The 26,436-nt window shown below is 41.9% G+C and overlaps 1 protein-coding gene across 2 annotated transcripts in view; it reads right to left on the bottom strand.

Annotated features, from left to right (window-relative positions):
- The window catches only part of ITGBL1 (integrin subunit beta like 1), a 330,496-nt gene that overhangs the window by 77,537 nt on the left and 226,523 nt on the right, over positions 1–26,436 (bottom strand). The window lies entirely within an intron of this gene.

Genomic DNA, 26,436 nt, shown 5'->3' with positions numbered 1-26,436 from the left:
ATATGGAGTAAGGGAGGAGAGGGAGGGGGGAGGGAACGCACCAAGGAATAGGGATGGAGGGGGGTTGGGTGGTGGAGGAGATATGGATAGTGGGGATGCAAGGGATTGGGTAGGAAGGTTGGGTTAGATAGTGTTTTTGACAAAGAGTACACCATACCATAGTGCTATTCAAGCAAGAGTCTATATACCTAATTTTTCTTATTTTTTCTCTTTTGTTTCTGGACTTAGGGAGGCTACAATATGGGGCTAAGCTGGGGGCTCTACATTTAGTTATGACTGCTTATTCTGTCTACTTGAAGGTGATTTTTCTCTATAAAGTGAGGTGTCTAGATTAATAATCTTGGAACTTTAATGGTCTGGGATCTCCTATTAAGAGGGAAAAAAAAGTCTTACAGTGTCTAAAAAGGAATAAGGTTTCCATTGCTTGTATTCAGGAAACCTATCTTATGGAGCTTGAAAGTAAAAAAATTAAACAGGGCATGGGTGGGCTCTTGCTACTTTTCTGCTGCCAAAGGTAAAAAAGCAGGAGTTGCTATTCTCATCAATAAAACCACCGAATTTCACAGTGGACAAGACATTTCAAGACACAGAAGGCAGATTCATACTTGTCAATGGGAAATTAAATGGGAGAGAGATTTCTGTTTGTAATCTTTATGCTTCTAATGATCATACACGTGAATTTTTTGTTCACATATTTAACTTGCTGATCATTCACACACAAGGGCTTCTACTTTTAACTGGAGATTTTAACTGTCTACACAATCCTTCACTTGATAAATGTCCCTCAGTCCTGGTTAAGGGGAATAACAAAGATAAAGATGTAGCCTTCTTGTGTCGAAAGCTTGGAATGCTAGATATTTGGAGGACTCTGCATCCAGAAGTGAAAGATTATACTCACATTTTAAGAGTTCATGTCTCTCTTTCCTGTACAGACTATATCTTAGTTGCTCAAGGATATTTCTTTTGTTTCTCAGGCAGAGATCACCTCCCGAGTAATTTTAGATCATGTTCACATTTGGGTGGATTTAAAACTATCCATTTCTGAAGGTGAGGAAAGAATCTGGAAAGTCCGGAGCTTTTTAAAAAATGACAGAGTTTCAGTCTTTTCTCCAAGAAGGATGGAAGGATTTTGAAGTTCATAATAAGCAACATGTGGAGATGCCTCAACTATGGAAATGGGGAAACTAGTAAGGTGGTCATAAGGGGTGAAATTATTTATTTTTTGATTAGTAGGAATAAATAAATAAATAAATAAATAAATAAGACCATTTTGCAATTAGAAAGTCAGTTAAAATCTGCTAAAGGGAAACCGGTAAAGAGACCAACTAAAGAAAACAGGGCTGACTTTTATTCTATCTTGGAGGATCTAAATGCCTGTCTTCAACAAAGGGTACAAAGATTTCTGCTGGTTTCCAAACATGTCCATATCGGAAACAAAGTGGGAACATTTCTAGCTAGTACAGTTTGTACTTGCCGAGAGAAAACATTTATAGACCGTATGAAAACTGCACAGAGGAAGGTTGTCTTTAACAAAGCTGAGATCTATGAAGTCTTTAAAGTCTTTTATGATTCTCTTTAGACAAAGGATATTCCAGGGGGAAGGCGAGAAGAAAAGGTATTTTTTAAAAACACCTCTTTACCGAAGATATCAGAGAGACACACTTGGAATTTTTAAATATACCAATACAGGCCTTTGAAATTCTTAATTTAATCAATACCAGCAAATCAGGAAAATCCCCAGGTCCTGATGGGTTTTCATATGATTTTTTTCAAAATGTTAAAATCTCAGGTTGTTGGGCCACTAAGTAAATTCTATGGGGATGCATTTCAGTGAGATTTTTTCCCTAAAGATTTCAATAAGGCCCATATCACAGTATTAGCTAAATCAGGGAAAACATTTACACCTTTGATACGGTTAATTATTCCCTCCTCCTAAATCAACTAGCAAACATCGGAATAACAGGCGCTGCACTTGCCTGGTTCAAATCATTCTTGGGAAACAGAGGATACAAAGTCAAAATACATAACAAAGAATCTAAGTTTTATCCTTCCACGCTCTTAACATTTACCTCCTCCCCCCCTATGTCAACTATTAACCAAACTGAACCTCAAATACTTTCTATACGCGGATGACATCCAGATTGTCATCCCTATTAAAGAATCCCTCTCAAAATCTATCAAAAATCTATCAAAATCTTATCCTAAATTCTTCAAAAACCGAACTCATAATTTCCACCGAAAATAGTAACCTTGCCTCAAATCCACCAACCGGCTTTCAAACATCACAAGTAAGAGACCTAGGAGCTATCATCGATAATCGGCTAAATCTAAAATCTTTCATTAATCAAACCACTAAGGACTGCTTTCATAAACTGCACGTCTTAAAAAGAATCAAACCTCTTTTCCACTCCCACGACTACAGAACTGTCTTGCAATCAATAATCTTCTGTAAGTTAGATTATTGCAATTCCATTCTATTAGGTCTCCTGTCTTCTCACACTAAACCCCTTCAGATGGTTCAGAACACGGCGGCCAGAATATTGACAAACACAAGAAGAAGAGACCACATATCTCCGATTCTCAAAGACTTGCATTGGCTGCCAGTTCACTATAGAATCTTATATAAATCCATTACTACCATCTACAAAGCTTTCCATCAACTCTCTCCGCTTAACCTCCAAATACCATTTAAAAATCATACCTCCGCCAGACCAGAGAGTCCTACAAAGATTCACTACAGGTTCCTCCTTCCAAAACCTTTCACCATATGACTCTTAGAGACAGGGCTTTTTCCACAGCAGGACCTACTTTGTGGAACTCCATCCCACCAGAACTGAGACAGGAATCCTGCCTTCCAACATTTAGAAAAAGACTTAAAACCTGGTTATTTATGAAAGCCTTTCCAGACACCAGTGGAACCTAAATTCAACTTAATTAACTCTGACCACCCAACAGGGTATTCAACAACTTTGACAATTCCTTAATTTTTACAATCTCTTTTAAATTGGCAGGTTTATTCTTTTATTTTTCACTGTTAAATTACTATCGCCTTCCAAGTTGTAATACGTCCCTGTTTTATTGTAACTGCTATTTTTTCTTTGAGCACTTGTTAATGTTCTTATGATTATTTTCCTTGTGTCACACCTTGTTAATTGTAAACCGGCATGATGCGATTCCCATCGCGAATGCCGGTATAGAAAAAAACTCAAATATAAATAAAATAAATTTAACACTCCCCTCTTCTTACATACCTATCTCTCTATTAAATTATGATCTGAAGATTCTAGCTAAAGTATTAGCAGATAGAATAAGTTTGATACTGCTCCCTCTTATTTCATTTAATCAGGTGGGAGTTGTTAAAAGGAGAACAGCAAGTACCCATATAATGAAACTGCTAACAGCCATGTTGCTCTGTAAAAAAAACATTACATACTAGCCTTAGCCATTGGATTTGATTCCAAGAAGGCTTTTAACAGAGTGTCATGGCCTTACTTTTTCTTTGTATTCAGCAGATTATGGTTTTCGGGGAGATATAGTAACATGTATTTCCTTATTATATAATGATCCTCTCTCAAATGTAATAACCAACAATGGTTACAAATCTAGAGATGTTAAGATACAGTGGAGGGTGAGGCAAGGTTGTCTTCTCACCTTTATTGTATATTCTCTCCATTGATTCTTTGTTAAGGAAAATCGATATGGCAGAAGACATTACTGGTTTTAATGGAGGAAATCAAACATTTAAAGTGGTGGTCTTTGCGAATGATGTTCTTATTTTCCTCATCAGACCTAAGGAGTCTTTAGGAATACTAATTGAAATTCAACTTACTTAAGGATCAATCATGATAAATCAGAAATACTTGATATATGTGGGAACTTTAAAGAGAATCGGATGGGTGATTTTCCATTAAAATGGGTTGAGGAAGAGATACATTATTTAGGAATCAAATTCCCCACCAATCTCACCTCTATTTACGCAGTTAACATCAAACTTTGATGCGTGGCATAACCAATTATTTGGCTCATTGGAGGACATTGCCATTATTCCTTTTAGGGAAAATTCATTTGCTTAAAATGATGATCATACCTAAGTGGCTCTAGTAAACAAAATGACGCCGGTGCCATTTTTTAAGATGGCGCTGGCCGTCCATTGCTCCTACTATGTGACAGAGGCTGGCCAATGGCACAGATAGCCCCTGTCACATGGTAAGGGCAAAGGGCCACCGGCACCATTTTGTTTACTGGCAGCCGACGGCCCGAGAGCGGAAGATTGTTCCTGGGACCCCCGCTGGACTACCAGGTACTTTAGACAAGTTTTGGGGGGGGGGGGGGGTCGGGAGGGTGGGAGATTGTAAGTAATTAAATCAGAAGGGTTGGGGTGGGGGGGTTTTCGGTTCGAGACTGCCGAAAAAAAATTGGCCCAAACTGTGGGAAATGAAATTTCCCACGGCAGACCGATAATGAAGACCGAACTGAAAGATTAGGCCGAATCACATCTCTAAATTATTAGACCTATGGGACAAGGACGCCTGGGGTGTCCAAATTTGACGCTTTATAATTTAGCCTAAATGTTAAGACATGTGGCTGACTGGATCTCCGGAACTTCTTACTTCATTCCTAAAGACTATCTACAAAGATGGTATGGTTTGCCATCCCTGAACAATTTGCCCAAAATAGAGAATAGATTGGTACAGAATGAGTTAAAGTCACACTCGGCAGTGAGCTCATGTAGAAAAGCCTAGTTACAAAAATGCAATTCTGTTCACCACACTGGAAGGCTATCGTCTCTTACGCATATTTGTGATAATGCACTGTTTACTTCAAGAATGAGTAATACGACCTTTCAGAGCTGGCACAAGAAAGGTCTGATTAGCATTTATCATCAGCTATTTTCAGAACACTCAGGGCTCATGTTTAGTTTTCAAGAAATTCAAGAGCACTATTCCTTACCACATAGGCAATTGTTTGCATATTTACAATTGAGACACTTCATTATGAGATATGGAAGCTCTTTTCAAGATTCTTCCTCTTCTAGACTTTTGAGGGAGATAATAAATAATAGGGGACCAAAAAAAAAAGCCTTCAGTGGCACATTTTAATAGGAATCTAACAATGTTAAACCAACTGATGGGCTACAGGAATTATGTGAGAAATGGAAGAGATGGTCAGAGTTCCAACATTCTTTTCAAGAGTTCAAGGACAGTTTATACCTGTTTTTGACAGAGAATGTGATATTGAGAGAAACACAATACAAATTTTTATGGTAATTTTATTGGTCTTCATGTAGAGACGGTAACTTTTAAACCTGCGCACGGGCATCCACGTGCGTGCGGTTCCTGGTACGTTCACACGGACGCGCCAATTTTATAACATGCCTACGTCGACACGCGCATGTTATAAAATCCGATACCCATGTGCACACGCGTGCAAGATTTTATATACATGTGCGTGCGAGTGCTGAATCGCAGGGGGATTTCACAACGTGCATGTGGCGACTCGATAGGCCCTATTCCCCATTCCCTCCCAGTCAGGTCCAGTAAAGGAACGGACTGGGAGGGAACTTTGTAAACTTCCTAACTAACCTGCCTCCCGACCCCTCTGTACCCCGCTAACTAACCTTTTTTTTTTTTTATATATAGCTTACCTGTACTCTAGAGCAGTAGCAGGGTGGCGCGGGTCGATTGGCTGCCGGCACGTGCTTCAGTTGGACAATATCTAATGGCGCTGTCCTGGCCCGCCCACACCCCACCCATGCCCTGCCCGGACCTCGCCCTTGGCCACGTACTTCTGCGTGAACGGAAAGATATGCGCATTGCCGTGGGCATTTGAAAATCCCCACGGCACGTATGCGGCACAGCCACACATGTATCTCCCAGGTTTCATGCGCACCAAAGGGTAGATTTTTAAACATGCAATGGCATGTTATAAAATCCGGGGCGGCGAGCGCATCGTGGCCTTTCCAAGTTCCCTCCCAATCCGCTCCAATCAAGGAGTGGACTGAGAGGGAACTTCCCTACCCCCCTGCCCATACCCCTTCCCTCTTCCCCTGTCCTCCCTGACCCCTTAAAAGATCCCACCTTTTTTTAAAATTATGTTTCAGAACTTACGCCGGCTCCTGAGCTGGCGTAAGTTGCGGGCGGGGGCAGCCTGCTGGCGCGCGATCCCCCGGCACAGCGGCAAATGGCCGCTGTACCAGCCGCCTCCGGCTCCGCCACGCCCCCCCCCCCCCCCGGACCGCCGCCTTTTGTGAGGCCCGGCTCTTTTGCGCGTAACGGGGGTTACGTGCGCAGCCGGGCCCCTTCTAAAATGCGCGCGGCACGTGCAAGGCCAGGTCACGCGTGTAACCTCCAGATTTTACGTGTGCGGGGGAATAAAATTTCGACCCCAAGTTTTTAAAATCCGGCTTAAAAATGCATTTAAAGCTAAGATACGCACATCGGCTATTTTCCCTAAATGTGAAAAGGAAGAGGTGAGTTACTATCATAATTTCTGGTCTTGCCCTGTCATTCCAAGCTTTTGGTAACAAGTGGGGAAGATCTGTGTTAAAGTTACTTGGTGAGGCTGTACCAGAAGATCTGAATGTCTGGCTTTTTGGTAATATTATCCACATGCCTTTAAACTGTGGGTAAAAGATTATTTTTAGAGAAAGCTATAATACTTTCTTCTTGGGTGGTTAATGAGAGCCCACAACTGGAACAATGGCACAATAGAATAGTGACGTTACTGACCTTTGAATATCTCAAGGCTAAATCTAGCTCACATAAAAGGTATAATCTTAGTTGGATATTTGGGATTGCTTCCTTAACTACCTTCCCTCAGCAGTACATGGTTTTATATATAATTTGGGAGTTCCCATTTTTTTTTCTAATCCTCTTTTCTTTTTATGTAAAAATCCTCTTAGTGATATTCATGAAGACCCTCACTGCCCAGGATATAAATAGCTATACTGCTCTATTACAAAGGGAAGGAGGAATGGGATGGGATGAGGAGGGGTTTGATTATTTTTGTTAGGGATGCTGTTATCATTGATGATATCATTGATGATATGCAATGTTATTTTATCAGATGTTTATCGCTTTATACTGATCAAGCAACGTATTTTTTTCTATTCATTTTTAATCCACGAGCCGAGTGTACTCTTCTTACACTTCTAAAACTCAAAAAGATGGTAAATTTGATTTCATAATGTGCGTGCGGCAAACCACAGGCCCTATTCCTAATTCCTAAACCCCCTACCTAACCCGTCTCCCTTTTCCCCTACTAACCCGGACCCCTAAACCCCTGCTAACTAACCTATTATTTTTGTTTTATAATTCACCTGCTCCCTGGAGCAGTAGCAGGTTGCGTGGTCCGGTCGGCTGCCGGCGCCTGCTTCAGCGGGACAGTGCCCAATGGCAAACTGGGAGTTCCCCCGCGTGGCCGCGGGTGTTTTTAAAATCCCTGCGGTACACATGCACGGCCCAGGCACGCCCGTGTCTCCCGTCTTTCACGCACGTCGGGTTTTTTAAATCCAGCCTGAAATACGTTTGCAAACCCCCCCCCCCCATGAAATTCCATATGTCATCCCTTTTTTTTAAGAAGCAATATTTAATTTAAAGAAAACCAAACAGAAAAAACACAGAACCTGCTCCCAACCTTTCCCCTTTATTAAAATGTTCACCTCTGACCAGCTGGCCCACCCGAGCCCCCAGAAATCACCAAAATGTCCCTGGTGGAATAGCGGGGGAGCAGCTCCCAGCCCTGGCGGCTTCCATTATTCAGAATGGCGCGGGCTGCCCTTTGCCCCATCATGTGACAGAGACTGCAGGTACCATTGCATTCTGTGAGTGGGGTTTTTTAAAATTATTATTATTCTTTTGTAAAGAAACAAAGAGAACACCTGTATGATCTGGGGGGGGGGGGGGGGGGGGAGGGAACCTGAAATGGCCCAGCCCCCAAAACAATGGGGTAAACGCAACAAAATGTTTTGTTGCTACTACCCTTAGTCCTCACCATCCATTGCTGTTTTCACAACTTTTAATCATTTTATGTCATCTATAAATTTGATCGCCTCATCGAAACATTATTAAAAACTGTTGGAGATTATTCAAAATTGTTTGAGTCCAAAATAGGATGTATTGATCCACTGTTGACTTTGATGGAAACTAATTCAATGCCGTAAGAAAATAAACAAAAGAATTTTGAAACCGATATGAATGAAATGACAGAAAATGGCCAACAAACTGAAATGATAAACCAAATTTAATTTTTACCATTTATAATCTCTAGTCCCAGGCTACAGTACAGCATTCCAGATCATTGGTGACCTGAATGTTTAGAACATTTCAGTGCTCAACTCCTTAACAAATAAACACTGAAAACTGTTTAGAAATAAATCAATGAAACTTGTGATGTTCTTCCTGAAAGTTTCTGCCGCTTTCTCCACTTTCTCTTTAAAAAAAACCCGTTAGAATTAACTTACACAATTAGAGAAAAATACATAATCATCGAAAATCAATTTACTCACTGCTATGTAAATGTCACACGATTCCAAAAAGCAGGCACTACGAATGTCAACAGCTTTCATTTCATCAAGCAAGAGAGTGCACATGGCATTTAAACAAATATATACTATTGTACAACGCACTAGAGAACATAAGAAACATGAAATTTGCCATATTTATTTATTTATTTGAAACTTTTTATATACCAGTATTAGTATGCATACATCATACCGGTTCACATTGCAACTAAAGGCAGAAATTACAATCTGGGTTAGACCAGAAGTCCATCAGTATCCTGTTTCCAATCTTGGCCAGTCCAGGTCACGATACCTGTCAGGATCCCAAAAAGTTAATAGATTCCATGATGCTTATTCCAGGGATAAGCTGTGGATTTCACCAAGTCCATCTTAATAATGAATGATTTATGAACTTTTCTTCCAGGAACTTGTTCAAACTTTTTTTTTTAAAACCCAGCTACATTAACAGCTTTTACCTCACCCTCCGGCAATGAATTCCAGAGTTTAATTAGGAGCTGAATAAATAAATATTTTCTCCTATATATCTTAAATTATGACCTAGTAAATTCATTACGTGTCTCCTAATCTTTGTACTTTTAGAAAGAGTAAACAACTGATTTGCACTTATCAGTTCTACTGCAACTCATTATATTATAAGACCTCTATCATATCACCCTCTCAGCTGTCTCATTAGAACATGGACAAAGTCTTTCTGGAGATACATTTCCAGCAGAAACATGTAAACAGATTATTATTTCTGAAGCTCATGAAACTACTGCTTTTGCAGCTGTTAATTCAGGGGGACTTTTGGTTTGCCATTTAAACAAATATGTTGTTTAACAGTAAAAATACATTATTTTTTCTGCTCATTTTATAAACTAGTTTTTCAAAGTAGTATGCCATTCTGATTTTGTTAAAACGTTAACGTTTTTCTACTAGGTGAAATACTACCAAAATATCAAATTTGTTGTTATATTCTACCAATCACTAATTCCTTCAATTAATTTTGAGCTCTGTGCCTTCAATTGCCAACATATTGAAACAGTAACATCAAGAGCTGAATGCTATAATTTGCTAGACTATGGCAACAGATGTAAAATGAACTTTGCACAAAATGCTTTCAAACAATTAACTGGAAGATAAACACAGATGGCGGCATTTGTTGTGCACACAGCGACACATTTAAGTGCACCACAGAGCACCAAAACCAGTGAAATCAAAGGACTCCCCTGTACTATTTATTTATATTGTTTTTATTATATTTATGTATTTACTTATTTGTAAACTGCTGTGATATTGATTTCAAACAGCAGTGAATCAATGTTAACTATAATAAGCAGTTTAAAACGAACATAAGATAAAAGCATATAAGGGTAGATTTTATAACATGGGAACGCGCGCTACCCGGGGCACGCACATGGACGCGGCAATTTTATAACACAGGCGCACGTGTACGGTGGATTTTAGCATCCGCGCGCACATGTGCGCATGCTCCGCAATTTGCACACACGGGGTGTGTGTAAATTTCCCATGCATGCGTGTGGCGGTGCGATCGGCCTTATTCCCAGTTCCTTCCCAGTCCAATTAAGGAGCGGAGTGGAAGGGAACTCCTACCCCCCCTACCTAACCTCCCTCTCTCTCTCCCTCTTCCCCTTTACTCCCCACTCCCTATCCCTATCCTAGCTATCTCCCGAATTTTTAATTTACCATTTGCTCCTCTTCCAGAGCTGCAGCAAGTTGCCGGTGCGCGATTCTCCAGCACAGTGGCAAATGGCTGCCGTACCGGCCACCTCCAGCCCCTCCCCGCTCCGCCCCCCTCCCCGTGCCCCGGATCTCCCCTTTGCCAAGGCCGAGCCACGCGCGTAACCTCCGCTTTCCCCGTGCACACCTTTTTTAAAAATCTACCCGATACTGTATAATATATGCAATACTAATTAAAAAACAGGAGGAAAACACTGTGCTTTACCCATGGAATTTGCTTCTTACATAACTGCCTGCCCAATATGCAGGTAAACGTATGTGCATATATCCTATATATTGTACACGTAAGTTTATCTAGACTCAGCGGAGGCATTCCTTTTTATAGAGTAAAGGTGTGGATATAAATGCATACGATTATCTTTACCACGAAGTGGAGGAGTAGCCTAGTGGTTAGAAAAGCAGGCTATGAACCAAGCTTCAAACCTTTCTACTGCTCCTTGTGACCTTGGACAAGCCACTTTATTATTCTCCATTGTTTCAGGTACACACTTAGGGGGCCGTTTATCAAACGGTATTAGGCATTAACAGGTACATTTTAAAAGGAGCACCCATAAACGCACGTATTTGGCACGAGAGCGAAAATATGCTTAAATGTTATATCGTGCGTGCAAGTGTATGCATATCATTTAAAATATCCCTACCATGCATTTGTATGGAGCCTTTACGTGTGTACTCACACAAGTGACCATGGGGGGGGGGGGGGGGGGGGAGAGAGGGGGCCTATAGACACTTGCATCTTAGGCATGCCAATATAACACCACCACCCCCCTTGCCAAAACCCACCCTGAGTTGAGTGCCCCTCATACAGTGGGAGATATATATAGTGTGTCAGATTCTCTCTCCATCTCCCTCCCCCTGGTGTTCAGGAAAATCTCCACAATTGCACCTCATCTGGACCGGTGATAAAAGTTACACAATTAACAGGGCATGCGTTGCCATCTTCAGCCGTTGCAAAAATTCCGGAGTTTTAGAAATGCCCAGGCCCTGGCTCCTTTTCTGCCTCCTTATTCTTGACTCGTGCACAGGTATGAACGCATCGTACTTCCCGACTTCTTTAAAACGTGCGTTGCTCACGCGCAGCCCACATGCGCACATACGGGGCCGTTTTTTGCGTGAGCAACACTTTAAAAAACCTTCCTGTTAGCGAGCACTAGTAAATGCATCAGGATAGTGTGCCATTTAAATAGCGAGTGTTATTTTTTCCCCCAATAACACTAGCTTGTAATGAGCTGGTATGTAAATATATGCGAAGCGGCTCATTACTAGGCAATCTCATGCTAATAAAATAACACTGCCTGAAAAATCACCAGCCTTGTTAATTTCATGAAAGCTTAGCTACAAGTCCCACCCTCCCCAGCCATCCCTAGACACAAACCCAGTGCTTTTTAAAAAAAAAAAAAGTTGCATGACGCAGACTGCTCTCTTTCCTTCCCAACCCCATCCCTTTAATAAAATTCCCCTACAGCGGCTTTCAGCTCCCCTCCAGCCTCTGAAGTGCCCCCCCACCCAAACTAGGCTTTCCCTGACCCTCTTCCAGCTCACACCTTTGAAATCATGGAAGCCTAGTGAGGCCTGGAGTGTCTTATTTATTTATTTGTTTAAAATTTCTTATAAGCTGCCTATACAAAGCCTTAAGTGGTGCACAAAATACTACTAACCTTATATAAACAAAAACAAAAAACACTGAACATCAAACAAAATGTGACAGCAAAAACTAGTCACCATTTGATATCAGGCGGCATCTAACCTGAGACATGAATGACTGATCAAATAAGGTTTCCAGCAGCTTTCTAACAGGGTCATTCATCTAAATGCATTATGGCATTAATAATGCTAGCATACAGTATGAATCCAAAGTTTGGGAAGGGGTGGGATTGCTTGAGAGAGAGAGAGAAAGACACACACACACACAGTGGCGAATTCCCGATGAAGACCAGCCCAGGGATTTGCTGCCCAGGCCAGCCCAGGAGATACCACGTGGTCTGCCGAGCGCGGTTCTGTCACAGCTGCACTTGGCAGACCACATGACTAGCGTGACCGGCCCCCCCGGGGGATGCCCGATCCCCCGATAGGCCAATCCGCCCCTGCACACACACTATCTATAAGACTCTCAAAGTAGTCATTTATATCTCTATAGGAGGGCCCAGCTAATAGCTCAAGGTGAGGTGGTGGTTTAGGGTTTAGGCGCCAGTTTTATATGCAGAGTGAGATGTATGAACAGCACAGTACACCTCGGTGAAGATTTGACGTTATTTGGAGTGAGAAAAGTCTCACAAAGATGAAATTTTGTAATGAGAAGTAAGAATGTCTAGCTGAATAAGGCTGCTCAGCCCATGTTGACTAGAAATGTGCATTTGTTTTTGACAAATCGGAAAATTTCAATGAAATTGTTCAATTCGGCATGTTTTGGGGAGCCAGAAAAACGATCGGGATTTTCCCGTTTTTTCGCGAAAATTCATTTTTCGGATTAGTGCGCACTAACAAATACTAACAAAAAGTAACAAAATCTAATTGTTTTTGTTAGTGCGCACTAACGGGGAGTTAGCATGCACTAACGGGGAGTTAGCGTGCACTAACTCCCCGTTAGTGCACACTAACCCAAAAAATGATTTTTCGTGAAAAAAAACCCCGAACCGCAAAGAAATGACATTTCCCGCGGCGGCCGAAAAACGAGGAACAACAAGAACACAAAAAACGATTCACATCTCTAATATCAACAAAGAGGGAATGGCTGCATGCTGCTCCTTGATCTGGGAGATGGTTTCTCTGACCATGTCCCCATAAATATTGTTCCTTGAACATGGATTATCAGCCATAAATGTCCTCATGTAGCTGCTGGACTTCAGCAAGACCATTTGGTGTGCTCTAATTGTTAAAGCAGAAGATCATGCCACAGTGTTGAACTCCATTTTGAAAAAGGATTGAGGCAGCACATTGCGAGTGAGCCGGTTCAAGATTAAAATAACACATGGATAATAACTTTGGAGAAAGGCTACAATGGAGTACAAGAGCTGTGACAATCTGTGACCCCTGATGAAGAATTCATTTTCGAAACCTGGCCACGTGGGGTTCAAGTGCTCCTGTTCAGTTGATTAAGCTAAGTGCTCTTTCACGTCGTCATTTGTTATAGCCATATGAGCTCCTGTTTAGCTTATACAGCCAAGTGTTTTCTTTCACGTCGACATCAATATTGAAAAACGTTTTTTGTCTATGAATGAACAATGTGTTCTAAACAATGTAGTGGCGATCTTTTCTCATTCTACAATTTTTAACGGATCAATTTTAAATTTTTGAGAATTTTTTGATTCAAGTAATAAAAATAAGTGGGGGGACAGTGGTTCGTTCATGATTAAAATTAAGAGTTGGGTTAACCTGGATGGTACCTGTTCATATTTATGAAACGACCACCTTACACCTTACAAACATTTGTTTTTTTTTTATAAGAAACTAACAAAAGTGATTAAATATAATAAACAAAAAGAAAAAAATTACTATTTAAGATTTTTGGTGGATGCGGGTTTTAGGATAGTTTGATTTTGGTTGTTTGAAAATTATCAAGGCAAAGCTACATGCACACAATTACCCCTGCTGTTTTGTGCATATAATTTTGACAAGAGAGTTTACATGCAGACATTTAAAAATCTAAAACTATGCAAGGAAGACCCAGTCCCATCCAGTCTTTACCCCGATACATCTCAGAGGGGAGAGGCATACCAAGAATACAGTCTGTGTGGGGTAGGGACTTACCATATTTTGCGCTCCATAAGATGCCCCTGACCATAAGACGCACCTAGGATTTAGAGGAGGAAAATAAGAAAATAAAATTTCTGTCCCAATGACGGGCTCTATAAGGAGCTCCCCCTGGAGCAAATGTAGCGTCTCTCCCTCTCGCGCGCCATCCCCCTCCTCCTCCTCCCAGCTCAGCCCAATCAGTCTGGTGGCGCAGGTCAAATGCATGAAACACCTAATATATCTAAACAAATGAGAAGGAAATGGCCTGTACTAACTTTGATGCCATGTATCGTCTTCTGCCGGCAGAGCTCCCTGCCGGTCTGCTGTTCCCGGGATGCATCTCACTGCGAAGCTCGGCGTGGCGCAGGTCAAACATCAGCTGTTGGAACCGTGTGCACTACGGAGGCCCCTCCAGTTCAAACAGCTCCCTGCCGGTCAGCTGTTCCCGGGGTGCATCTTACTGCGAAGGTCGGCGGCACCCCGGGAACAGCAGACCGGCAGGGAGCTGCCGTTTGACCTGTGCCATACTGATTGGGCTGAGTTGGGAGGAAGAGGAGGAGGGGGACGGCGCGCGAGAGGGAGAGACGCTACATTCGCTCCATAAGACGCACAGACATTTCCCCCCCACTTTTGGGGGAAAAAAAGTGCGTCTTATGGAGCGAAAAATACGGTAAGTGCATATTTTGATTTTTAAAAATATCTACATAAATTCTCTTGGCAAAACCGTGCACACCAAATAGCAGCTTTACTTGTATGCGTGTAGTTTTGCCTTGATAATTTTCAGAGGACTTAGGTGCGTAAGTCTACTTTGAAAATTAACATCATGCTTGAAATTACAAAATTACCCCCAAAGTGGATAGGTAGTGGGCATGCTAGGTTTAGTGATCCCTAGGAGAAGATTAGTATTTTTAATATGTTATGTTAGTGTTTTAATATGTTTTATATGTTTTTAAACTATGAATATTTTATTTAGATTGTAATCTAAATATGTACATGATGTGGATGAGGTGAAATATTAACATGAATAAATCAAAATATAAGGTAATCTCTGGAAACTGCGAGTATTTGTAATTATATAATGTTTAAAAGCAATGCAATTTAAACAATGCACACTTTTTTCCTCTCCTAATAAAAAGTTAATTATGTGTGAGAGGCAGAGGGCTGAGATATGGTGTGTTCTGAGATTAATCATGATCTACAGTATTGTTTGGGAAAAAAGTAGGTCAACATTATTACAAACCCATAATGGGCTAGTGCAGTGCTTCTCAACCTCTGGATAACAGGGACCGGCTGGATTCCTTTCCAAACATGATGTGGCCTGCCTGCAGGGTTAACCTCAGATTATAAAAGTAAGTGAGTGTGTGTGTGTGTGTGTGTGTGTTGGCAGGGGGTGGGAGGGAATCATAAGATTGTACAGCAGACAGAGTGGTTCACAGAGCTGGGAGAGAGTACTTGCATTTTGTTTGTTTCTCCCCTCAGTCAGAAATCCATTCTTCTTTCTCCCTCTACCTCCCAGGCAGCCACCAATTATTTATTTTAAAAAAATCAATTTTATAACAAAAACTTTGCTGTCTCTGTCTTCCCCCTTTCCACTTTGCAGCTGCTCCAGTGTTGTTGTTGTTTTTTTTTGGCACTGTGGCGGAGACTACCCTTAACAAATAAGCCGTTGCTTGGGGGTGACTTGCTGGTGTAGCGGATTTCACCCTTAACAAATAAGCCTTCTTACTGTTGATGCAACTCCATCATTGCTCGCTGCTTCAACGGCAGGGGGGAAAGGAAAAGAGGAATTGGATTCAGACCAGAACCAAGAAGGACACTGAATTGGGAAAAAAAATAAGCATGGGGGGTAACTTGCTTGATGCGGCAGTTACTACCCTTAAACCAAAAACCTGATACTGCACTTCTGATGCAACTCCAACACTGCTCTCTGCTTCAACGGCAGGAGGGGGGGGAAGGAAATTGGGATCAAACAGCAACCAACAAGAGCCCTGAACTTGGCGGCCTGAGTAACTGATGAGTATGGGAAACCGATAACTATGGGAGCTTGCTGGGCAGACTGGATGGGCCATTAGGTCCTTTTCTGCCGTCACTTCTATATGTTTCTATGTTTCCTCTTTTCTTAGGGGAACAGGGGAAGAGGAAACTGTTCCTAATGACTGGTGAAGATCATTGGGAAGGGAATTTTCAAAGGCGTTTACATGGGTAAAGTGGAAAGTAGGGAAAGGAAGCCTGCTATATAATTAATCACCTGATATGCAAGTCAACATGCTCCCATATGCCATGTATGCACATAAGGTTCTCGGTCAACAAACAGGGCTGAATTACCTATGACACATGGGGTGACACCATCCAGTCACTCTAGCTCAGTAGAAGCTTACCCTCTGAGCATGTGCAGGAGTTCTCATGTGTGTGCTGCCTTGTGAGCTCCTCATTCTTTTTTTGTTCTAGCTTCCACATGGACGTGTACCTTCTTCTCTCTCATTATTTGTATGTGTTTTTCAGTTTTATGAAGTCCTACTTCATTTACCTTATTTCTCTGTTGCCTTGCTGGTTTGACAGCCCTTCAACAGCACTTTTCAGTGCTACTTAAATAAAAGAAAACTATAATAATGTGCGGCTTTAAGAAGACCACTTCCAGTAGCTTCAAGGACTCAGTTTGCAGTCAAAAGATGTCCATTATCAACAGCCATGATATTTGTTTTTTTACAGATGCCTTGGTCCTGATCACGATTCAGCTAACTGCTATGGCTGTGGTCAGATGTTACCAAAGTCCCAGAGGAACAGGACCTGGAAAATTGAGGAACTTTGCAGGTCAATCAAATGTCAGAGCCATTCCTTCTCCTGGTGTGGGACCTCCTTGGGTTCCCTTCTCATCAAGTTAAGCATGAGCTTTTCAGGCAAAGGCCCCCCCCAAATTTGATGCCAGGCTTCTGTGGGTTCTGCAAATGAAAAATGTGGGATAATCCAACCTCCTGAACTTTAATAGCCAGAAAACTGGACCTGAAATATAGGGGCCAATAATCTCCAGGGTTTGGTGTGGTTCATCTGCCACATCAGTCCATGCTTGAGAAGTAACAGGTTAAAAAGACCAGGATCTTTATCAACAACCCCCCATGTCCAGGAAAGACCCCTAGATTGTTGAATAACTTTTGGAAGAAACTATTCTAGAATTTGATGCCCAATGTATACATTGCTACCCACCTACTTTGCATGGCACAATATTTACATGGCTGCATCGAAAAATTTGAGCATTTTGTAGGGCCATTTAATGGGATATCAGCAGGCTATTCTGGATGCAAAAGAGTGTGAACATCATTTTCTCTGGTTAGTGTACAAATGTTTCAAAACTGTGGCATGATCTTCTGCTTTAACAATTAAAGCACACCAGATGGTCTTGCTGAGGTCCAGCAGCTACATGAGGACATTTATGGCTGATAAACCATGTTCAAGGAACAATATTTATGGGTACAAGGTCAGAGAAACCATCTCCCAGATCAAGGAGCAGCATGCAGCTATTCACTCGACATGGGCTGAGCAGCCTTACTTCTCATAAGCATTCCTTCTTCCACAGATACACTTTTCACTAGAGATGTTCTTCGTTTTTATCTGCCGGGTTGGGCTTTGGGTCGGGCGACCTGTGGAATGGGTTGGGGTGTTTTGTTTTTTTTTGGCAGAAAAAAAAAAAGGAGCAACGGATGGTCCGCAGCATTTTCTAAGATGGCACCGACCGTCCATTGATCCTACCATGTGACAGGGGCCGACCAATGGCACCAGTAGCCCCTGTCACATGGTAAGGGCAAAGGGCCACTGGCACCATTTTGTTTACTGGCAGCCGATGACCTGAGAGCGGGAGATCGCTCCCGGGACCCCCTGCTGGACCACCAGGGACTTTAAGCAAATTTGGGGGGGGGGGGTCGGGAGAGTGTGTGGGGGGGTTGTAATTAAGTAAATTTGAAGGGTAGGGGTGGGTTTGGGTTTTTTTTTTAAATAAATGTGCCCCTCCCCCCAGCGCTAACCCAAAAAATGATTTTTCCCTAAAATTTCGGGGAAAACCCGATCGTTTTTCAGGTCCTTCAACCCATGCTGAATTGGACAATTTCTTTGAAATTTTCCAGTTTGGCAAAAATGAATGCACATTCTTTAGCAACAGCTTTTGGTTCAAAGATGTCAGCATGAGAGAAATCAGCCAAAAGCACCACAGTAGACCCAACCCAAGACTGGTCCAGTTTTTGATGAGTCCTCAACCCCCCCGGTAGAAGGATGAATTCATCTGGTCCTCGAAGAATCATGGATGAGCCCTCAAAAATGAGGCGTTTGGATACTGTTTTCTGTCTCCCTGCACTGCATCAATGTTTAGCCTTCAATCTGGATCCATCTCACTCGATACTGAAGCTGAAGTTGCTTCTCAACCAGAGGGCAATAGAGCCTCTTTCTCCCAAAGGCAATGGCAAGAGGTACTCTCACTATTTTCACTTATGCTGTAAGTGTTAAGCGATTCATTTTATTTTCATTTATTAAAATGTTTTAAATGGTTCTTTTACCTCATCAAGTTGTCAATTGGCCTATGATCCCTCTTGGATCTGATCTGGCTCCACTAATTCAAGAGGAGGATCACCTATGTAACCTGAACCTCTCCTCCCTCATCTTGATGGCATGGATGTTGAGTGCTCGACAGTCTCTACATTGTCAATATCTAAGGAGGTTGAGAACATCATGATTTTGGCCAGGAATCCATCTACTAGACAAGCATACAGTTTCAAATGGAAACATGTTTCCTCTTGGTGTCAAGCAAATTCCTTGAACCCATTTGCAAAGTGCACCTTGAGAGACTTCTTAGGAAATTAAAAAGTCATGGGCTAGGAGGCAGTGTCCTATTGTGGATTTCCAACTGGTTAAAAGATATAAGAGAGAGAGTAGGGCTAAATGGTGAATTTTCCCAATGGAGAAAGGTGAATAGTGGAGTTTCCCAGGGATCTGTTCTGGAACCACTCCTTTTTAATATATTTATAAATGACCTGGAAATGGGAACCACAAGTGAGATGATCAAATTTGCTGATGACACAAAATTATTAAATCACAAGAGGATCGTGAGAAATTGCAAGAAGACCTTGCACAACTGGGAGACTGGGCATGCAAACGGCAAATGAAATTGAATGTGGACAAGTGCAAATTGATGCACTTAAGGGTAGATTTTAAAAGGTGCGTGTGCACATGGATGCGCCAATTTTATAACATGCACGCACCAGGGCCGGCTGCTGGCGCACGAGGCTCCTGGACAGCAATGAATGGCGCTGCTCCGCTCTGCCCTACTGGACCGTCCAATCCATCCCTGCCTGCCCATTTGTCAGGGCCCAGCACTTATGCGCGTGGCCAGGCCCTTTTTAAAATTTGTGCAGCACACGCAGGGCTCGGCCACGCGCATAAGAGGCAATGTCTACGTGCGTGGCAGATTTAAAATCCGGCCGTTAGGGAAGAGAATCTCAAATTATGGCTGCACAATGCAAGGTTCCACATTTGGAGTCACAACTCAGGAAAAGCATCTAAGTGTCATCATTGAAAATATACTGAAATATTCTGCTCAATGTGTAGGAGCAGCCAAGAAAGCAAATTGAATGGTAGGGATTTTTAGGAAAGGAATGGTGAATAAAACAGAGAATATCATAATGCCTTTGTATCGCTCCATGGTGCAACATCATCTTGAGTATTGTATTAGTTCTGGTCACTAAATCTCAAAAAAGATATAGCTGAATTAGAAAAGGTACAGTGAAGGGTAACCAAAATGATAAAGGGGATGGAACAATTCCCCTATGAAGAAAGGCTGAAGAGGTTAGGACTCTTCAGCTTGGAAAAGAGAAGAGATGGCTGAGAGGTCTATAAAATAATAAGTGAAATGGAATGAGTAAACTTTAATCAGTTGTTTAATGTTTCGAAAAGTACAAAGGCCAGGGGGGACACAATAACGTTAATAGGAAATACATTTAGAACTAATAAAAGAAAATGTTTTTTTACTCAACATATAATTAAGCTCTGGAATTCTTTGTCAGAGGATGTGGTAAAAGCTATTAAGGTAGCTATGCTTAAAAATGGTTTGGACAAGTTCCTGGAGGAAAAGTCAATTAACCATTATTAAAGTAGAGTTACAGAAATCCACTGCTTATTATTGGGATAAGCAGCTTGGAGTCTCTCTACCCCTTGGGATCCTGCCAGGTAATTGTGACCTGGCATGGCCACTGTTGGAAACAGGATACTGAGCTCAATGGACCTTTGGTCTGACTGAGTATGAGAAGTCTTATGTTTTTATGTTCTTACTTATTTTCCCTCTCCTCTTTTGGCCTCAGTGTATTTAATTATTTATTTATAAAACTTAGATTCTGCTATTTCTTGAAAGTCTTGAAAAGATTATTTTATGGATATCCTTTGTGAGGAGTATTAACAGGGAAGTCGAGACACCCTTGGGGCCCCTCCTATTCCCCATACCCATTGACGATATCATACTCAACACAAAGATAACCTAACACACGAATTGGAGATAATGACCACAGCCATTTATTAGATGCTCTGACAAGGAAATCTAATTGGGTGTCGAGTTCATGCATTCTACTTGGCACCTACCTTGTGAGATAGCCTAACAAGCATGTATGCCGGCAACCGCCCAAGCTACCATAAGGCCTACTGAGTAAGATCGCTCCCAGAGGCATCCTGGTAGGCCACCACACGGCTTTTCCTCTGCTGTGATCCAGCCAGCTAAGCTTTCAAGGTCCCAGCCCTGGGTCTGACATCTCTCCTTTTGACAGCTGCTAAAAAGATTGACCCAAGCCATCAACTTTATTTAATGGCACTTTTCCTAGCCCATATCCATCCTTTGCCCCTAAGCCTCCCATCCTGGACATCAGCCCGGCATGGTGAGGAGGGGCTGTCCATAAATGATGTCATTCTCTGACGGGAGGAGGGGGGTTACCACTTTTGTGACAAGTGGATAAGAGGGGACTGAACCTATCATGGCTTCACAAATTCAAAGTCGTAAGATTACTTTTCTATTACAGCAGCAGTAGAATAAAGAGGGGCTCCGGCGCCCGAGGGCCAATGCATTTGTGCACCTCCGCCGATTCCCTCCCTCCCATGTTTGGGAGGCCCCCAATCAATTGCATGAATAGAATATAGAGTGATAGGATATGCAAGATATGTGATAGGATATGCAAGATATTTTTTGAACTCTACCAGAGTTCAAAAAAAGGTTAAAAACTTGGCTCCAGGCAAGCGTTCCAATTCCCAGAGTGTAACTAGGCACCTACTCCTGACCTTCAGACCCAACCATTGCAGGATGTCACTAACACCTTGACACTTAATTTCATTCCCGTACTTGCTTATTCGGATGTCTATTTAACAGTCTTTATTCACCTTTATATAACCGCTTACTGTAGACCATATACGCTACTAAAGTTGCTTGAAAAAAGGTGAACACACACATACTTTTCAATACACGAATAAGGTTATTTGTTATTTGTTATTTGGTTAAATATTATTATTACTTTCTATGTTCCTTGTAATAATGTTCAATGGTTGATTGTTATTGTTTCAATGTTCTATGTAAATAAAAACCGGGGTCTAACCTCCCAGACCAGGGCAACCTTCTCGTTACATGTAAACCGGATTGATTTGTATTGCATACAGGAATTCCGGTATATAAAAATTAAAAATAAAATAAATAAATCAATATTTTGCTTCCTTGGTGAGGCTGTGAAGCCACACAGCAACGCACAAACATCAGGCAGTTCCAACCAACCAATCTTAAAAAATGGCGCGGACCATCCATTGCTCCTACCATGTGACAGGGGCCGGCCAATGGCACCGATAGCCCCTGTCACATGGTAAGGGCAAAGGGCTATCGGCACCATTTTGATTAGTGGCAGCTGATGGCCCGAGAGGGGGAGATCACTCCCGGGACCCCCACTGGACTACCAGGGACTTTAGGCGTTTTGGGGGGGGGGGTCAGGAGGGTGGGGGATTGTAATTAATTAAATCTGAAGGGTTGGGGGTGGGTTTGGGGTTTTTTTATGTGCCCTTTCTCCCCCCCAAAAAACGATCAGAAAACCACACGAAATTTCGTGGGTTTTCTTATCATATCAGGGACCCCCCGAACTGCAACGAAATAGAAAATATCGTCTATATTTCCTATTTCGTAGCAAACAAATGCACATCCCTAATATATATATACATGTATATACAGAGAGAGAGAGATAGAATGCATCTCTGGGGAGGCCCTCACAGCGTGCAACTATATCTTTATAGGAGGCCCATCTAATAGGTCGAGGTGAGGTGTTGGTGGTGGTTTAGGGTTTAGGGGCCAGTTTCACATATAGAGCAAGACATATGAACAGCACAGTACACCTCCGTGAAAATTTGACATCATTTGGAGTGAGGAAAGTTTCACAAACATGCCATTTCTTCTATGTTTTCTCACCCTAGCTTTATAACAAGGTACCATTGAGCTAGGATGAGATAACATAGTACAAAATTTCATCTTTGTGAGTCTTTCCTCATGCCAAATGATGTCAAATCTTCACCAAGGTGTACTGTGCTGTTTGTACATCTCACTGTACATGAGAAACTGGCACCTAAACCCTAAACTACCACCACCTCACCTCGACCTATTAGATGGCCCTCCTATAGAGATATAGTTGCCTACTGTGAGGTTCTCTCTCTCTTTCTTTTTCTCTTCTAAAAATGTATTGCGTTATGGCCATTTCGGGCATATCGCACAGCCTAACGCCTGGAAAAAAGGTGTAGTTATTTCCACGTTAAATGAGGTGCGATATTGCCCCTCATTTTACTGAACCATACCAAAAATCCTCCCTGATCTCACCCCTTCCAAAAATTTGCATTTGCGCCATGTGCTAGCACTATTATCGAATGCATGATTATGTGCGTTAATGCTATAACGCATTTTGATGAATGACCCTATTAGCTGACGTATTAACTGGCTAGAATTTAGTTGGATAAGTGCTCAAATCTTCATTGATGCGAAAAAATCAAAAAAGCAAATAAATGAATTACACTCTGGAAGCAAATTCAGCTGAACACGTTAGAATTAGAACGATTTTCTTGCCACAGAAAACTAATATTTCGGTCTCATGATTTATGAATGACCAGTTTTTACATGCTTAAAAAACGTTCAAATATTGTGACTCTATATGTAACATTCTTGATGATGATTAGATTTCAAGATTCCATTTTCGGGACATAAGTCACAAGAGAAATTGATGCAGTCCCTGGATACACCTAATGAAGATCATGTGTGTCTAATTCTAACAACTTCAGCTAAGTTTGTTTCCAGAGCGTCATATGACAGGGCAAAGGTAGCGCCGGCGCCATTTCTATTAAATGCACCCGTGGCCCGAGAGTGGAACATCACACCGGGACCCCCCCACTGGACCCCAGGTAATTTAAGACATTTTGGGGGGGTTTGGGAGGGTGGGAGATTTATTTTAAAGGGTCGGGGTGGGTTTTAGGGTTGTTAGTGTGCCGGTTTTCCCGCCCTCCCCCTTCCCCCGATTTACGATTTTTGACGATAAATCGGGGGAATTCCTATTATATATCGCCTCTAACGATTTTTGACGATTTAAAATATATCGGATGATATTTTAAATCATCAAAAAACGATTCACATCCCTACTACCTAAGGAGGTTCCTGCCTGCTCTTTCTTGCCTTGGCAATTGGGTCGGCACCGTATGTGTATTAGTTTGCCTCCGCGTTCACAGTCTTGTTCCAGTCCTGTTCCAGCCTTGTTCCAGGGTCCTTCTGTTCCAGCATCTGTCTGTCCCTGTCTCCCCAGGTAGTACCTTTGGACTGACGCTCTGGTACTGACCTCTGCCTGCTTCATTGACCATTCTGATCGCTGCCTGGATTCTGACCTTTGCCTGCCTTCGTGACCTCATTTGACCTCTTGAACATGACCCCTGCTTCGTTGACTACTCTCGGACTGATTCCTGGTATTGACTCCTGCTTTGAGTGACTTCCCTCAGACTGATCCTCGGAACCTGACCCCGGCTGCCATTGACCACGCCTCCTTGATTCTGGCTCTGTCCCTTGCCTTGTCATCGCCTATGCTATATTGGCCTTCTCTGATACTCCAGGCCTACAATCTAGTGATCAACCGTGCTCCCTTGCTACTGGCGGGCACACCCCTCTACTTCCTTTCCCGAGACCCTGCGAGCCCCACCTAAGTCCAAGCAGCCCGTGTCCCCAAGGGCTCCACCTGGGGGGGTCTCACGGGTTTCCAGTGATGAAGCTCCAGGACAATGGTCCACCTCCAAGCACAACAAGCTTCTCTTATTTATTAATTTATTATTTGGAAGTTCTAATATTCTGCTATCTCCACATTATCATTGATGTGGATTATATAATAACATTGTTAACATTAAAGTAAAACAAAAATAAAAAAATATGCATAAAACAAACACATTAATTCATAAAAGCATCATTAAAATTATATGCCTTCACCTGCTTCCTAAAGAATGTCATATTTTTAATAAGCTTCAGCTGTTTGGTTAATGCAGTCCATAACAGGGAAGCTGCATATGAAGACGCACAAGCTCATGTGGATTGAATTTTTGTAATCCAGCAACATCAGTACCTCTAATAGTTTTGTGTTAAGCCATGCGATATGGCTTTATCGCACTTTGCGATGTTTTCACAAATATCGTTTTCAGTATTTTAAGCTGCTGGAGAGGCAATCTAGCTATCAGGCCCTCATACTAGGCAGGTATTTGTGTGAGAGAGAGAAAGAGAGGGAGAGACTAGTTATAAGGCCCTCATGGTAGGTATTTATTAGGGATGTGCATCGTTTTTTTATGACGGGTCGGGCTACGGATCGGGCGACCCGTAGAGAACTTCGTTTTCCAACGAGTCTTTTTTTCTTGGCAATTTTCACTGAAACCCCAAAAACCCCAACCAAATTTAGATAATTACAACCGCTCCACCCCACCTTATGCTAGATCCTCCTTTCCATAACTCCCTGACTGTAGTTTTGCTGTTTGCCTTAATACATCTGAAAAGCATTTTGCATCTGTATTTTTTCACTTTTCTACTAATGAGACTGTTTGCATAGTTTTGCATTTCATTCCCTCATTAGCACAGATGTTGTATTAATGCTATTGAAATCCAATTTACGATAGCGTTAACTCTTGAATTAGCATTAATACACTTTATTGCATTGGACTATATGATATTTTGGCTCTTAAAGTAGAAATAAGTAGCTGGGAGGACTGCACATGTCTTGGGCCTCAGCTTACCCGCGCTCCAAATATATTGGTACCTGCTTGCCTAGTCATGGTATGCTGCACTTTACTATGGAAGATCCAGGCCTAGAAGGAGCCACTGCTATAATAGCAGGCCTAGGACAGAAAAGATCCGCAGCCCTGATCAAAATGGGCCACTGCTACTGCAGTGGGTTCAAGCTGGAAGAGAGCCATGGCCACCACTATTCTCTTAAAGCTATATGGGAGTCCACCACTAATTCTGTAAATGCAGGACATGATGCAGCTATCCTGTACTTTGAACCATGCTGGGCATGCGGATCCCATGGGAGTCCCATGAGACCCAACTACCTCATGTCTTCAAACAGTGAGAGGGCTGCAGCATTTTTTCCCTGGTTAGAATGTGGGTGGCACTTTAGTGGAAACAGTGGCTGTCACTGCAGCTGGCCTGTGTCCCAGAAGGCCTGCTGCGGCTTGAAGCTACTTCCTGCCAGCACGGAAAGGAGGCTAGAGCAGAGGGAAAGTAAATTAAAAGCAAAACAAGGCAAGTAAAAACAGCAAGAATAGCTACTGTTTATAGACAAAAGAAAGTCATAAAAAGACCACTCAAATAACAAAACAAATAAATAAGAAAATAAACAATTTAAAAAAAAAATCAAAAATATAGATTAACAAGAAAAAGAGCAATAAAGCAGCAACCATTTCAAACAAAAATAAAGCAAAGACCAAAAACATTTTTTTTAAAGTTACAAGGAAAATTTATTTTTGCCCAAAATGTTCTTAAAACATTTTGGCTGGCACCCAAGTTTTTACAAATACTTTTCCACTCTTCAAAGAAGGCACAGGGCCAACAACCAGCATGCCACAATTATGTGACAAAGGGAAATTCTCTGCCCTTATGTACAGTTAAACATATTTTTCACTTCAGGATGCAATCATAACATGGAACACTATTAAGTGAGTGTTGCCTGCCTTTCTCTCCCTGTTCCAATGTACATAAATTTAACAAGATTTGAATTTTATATTTTGCACATTTTAATTTGGGCATGTACAAGAATTTTGGCTGGCATTTCTACTGCAGTATGTCTCATGCACTCAAACAATGAAATTATCAGCTACATGATATTGATTTCTTAGTAAAACATCGAAATATGATTTTGAAAGGACATGGTAAGTAGTCAGATGTA

The sequence above is a fragment of the Rhinatrema bivittatum genome, chromosome 5 (assembly GCF_901001135.1).
Source record: "Rhinatrema bivittatum chromosome 5, aRhiBiv1.1, whole genome shotgun sequence".
In the NCBI taxonomy this organism is placed as follows: domain Eukaryota; kingdom Metazoa; phylum Chordata; class Amphibia; order Gymnophiona; family Rhinatrematidae; genus Rhinatrema; species Rhinatrema bivittatum.
The sequence above is the reverse complement of the archived record's forward strand: the minus strand, read 5'-3'. Positions and strand labels throughout refer to the sequence as shown.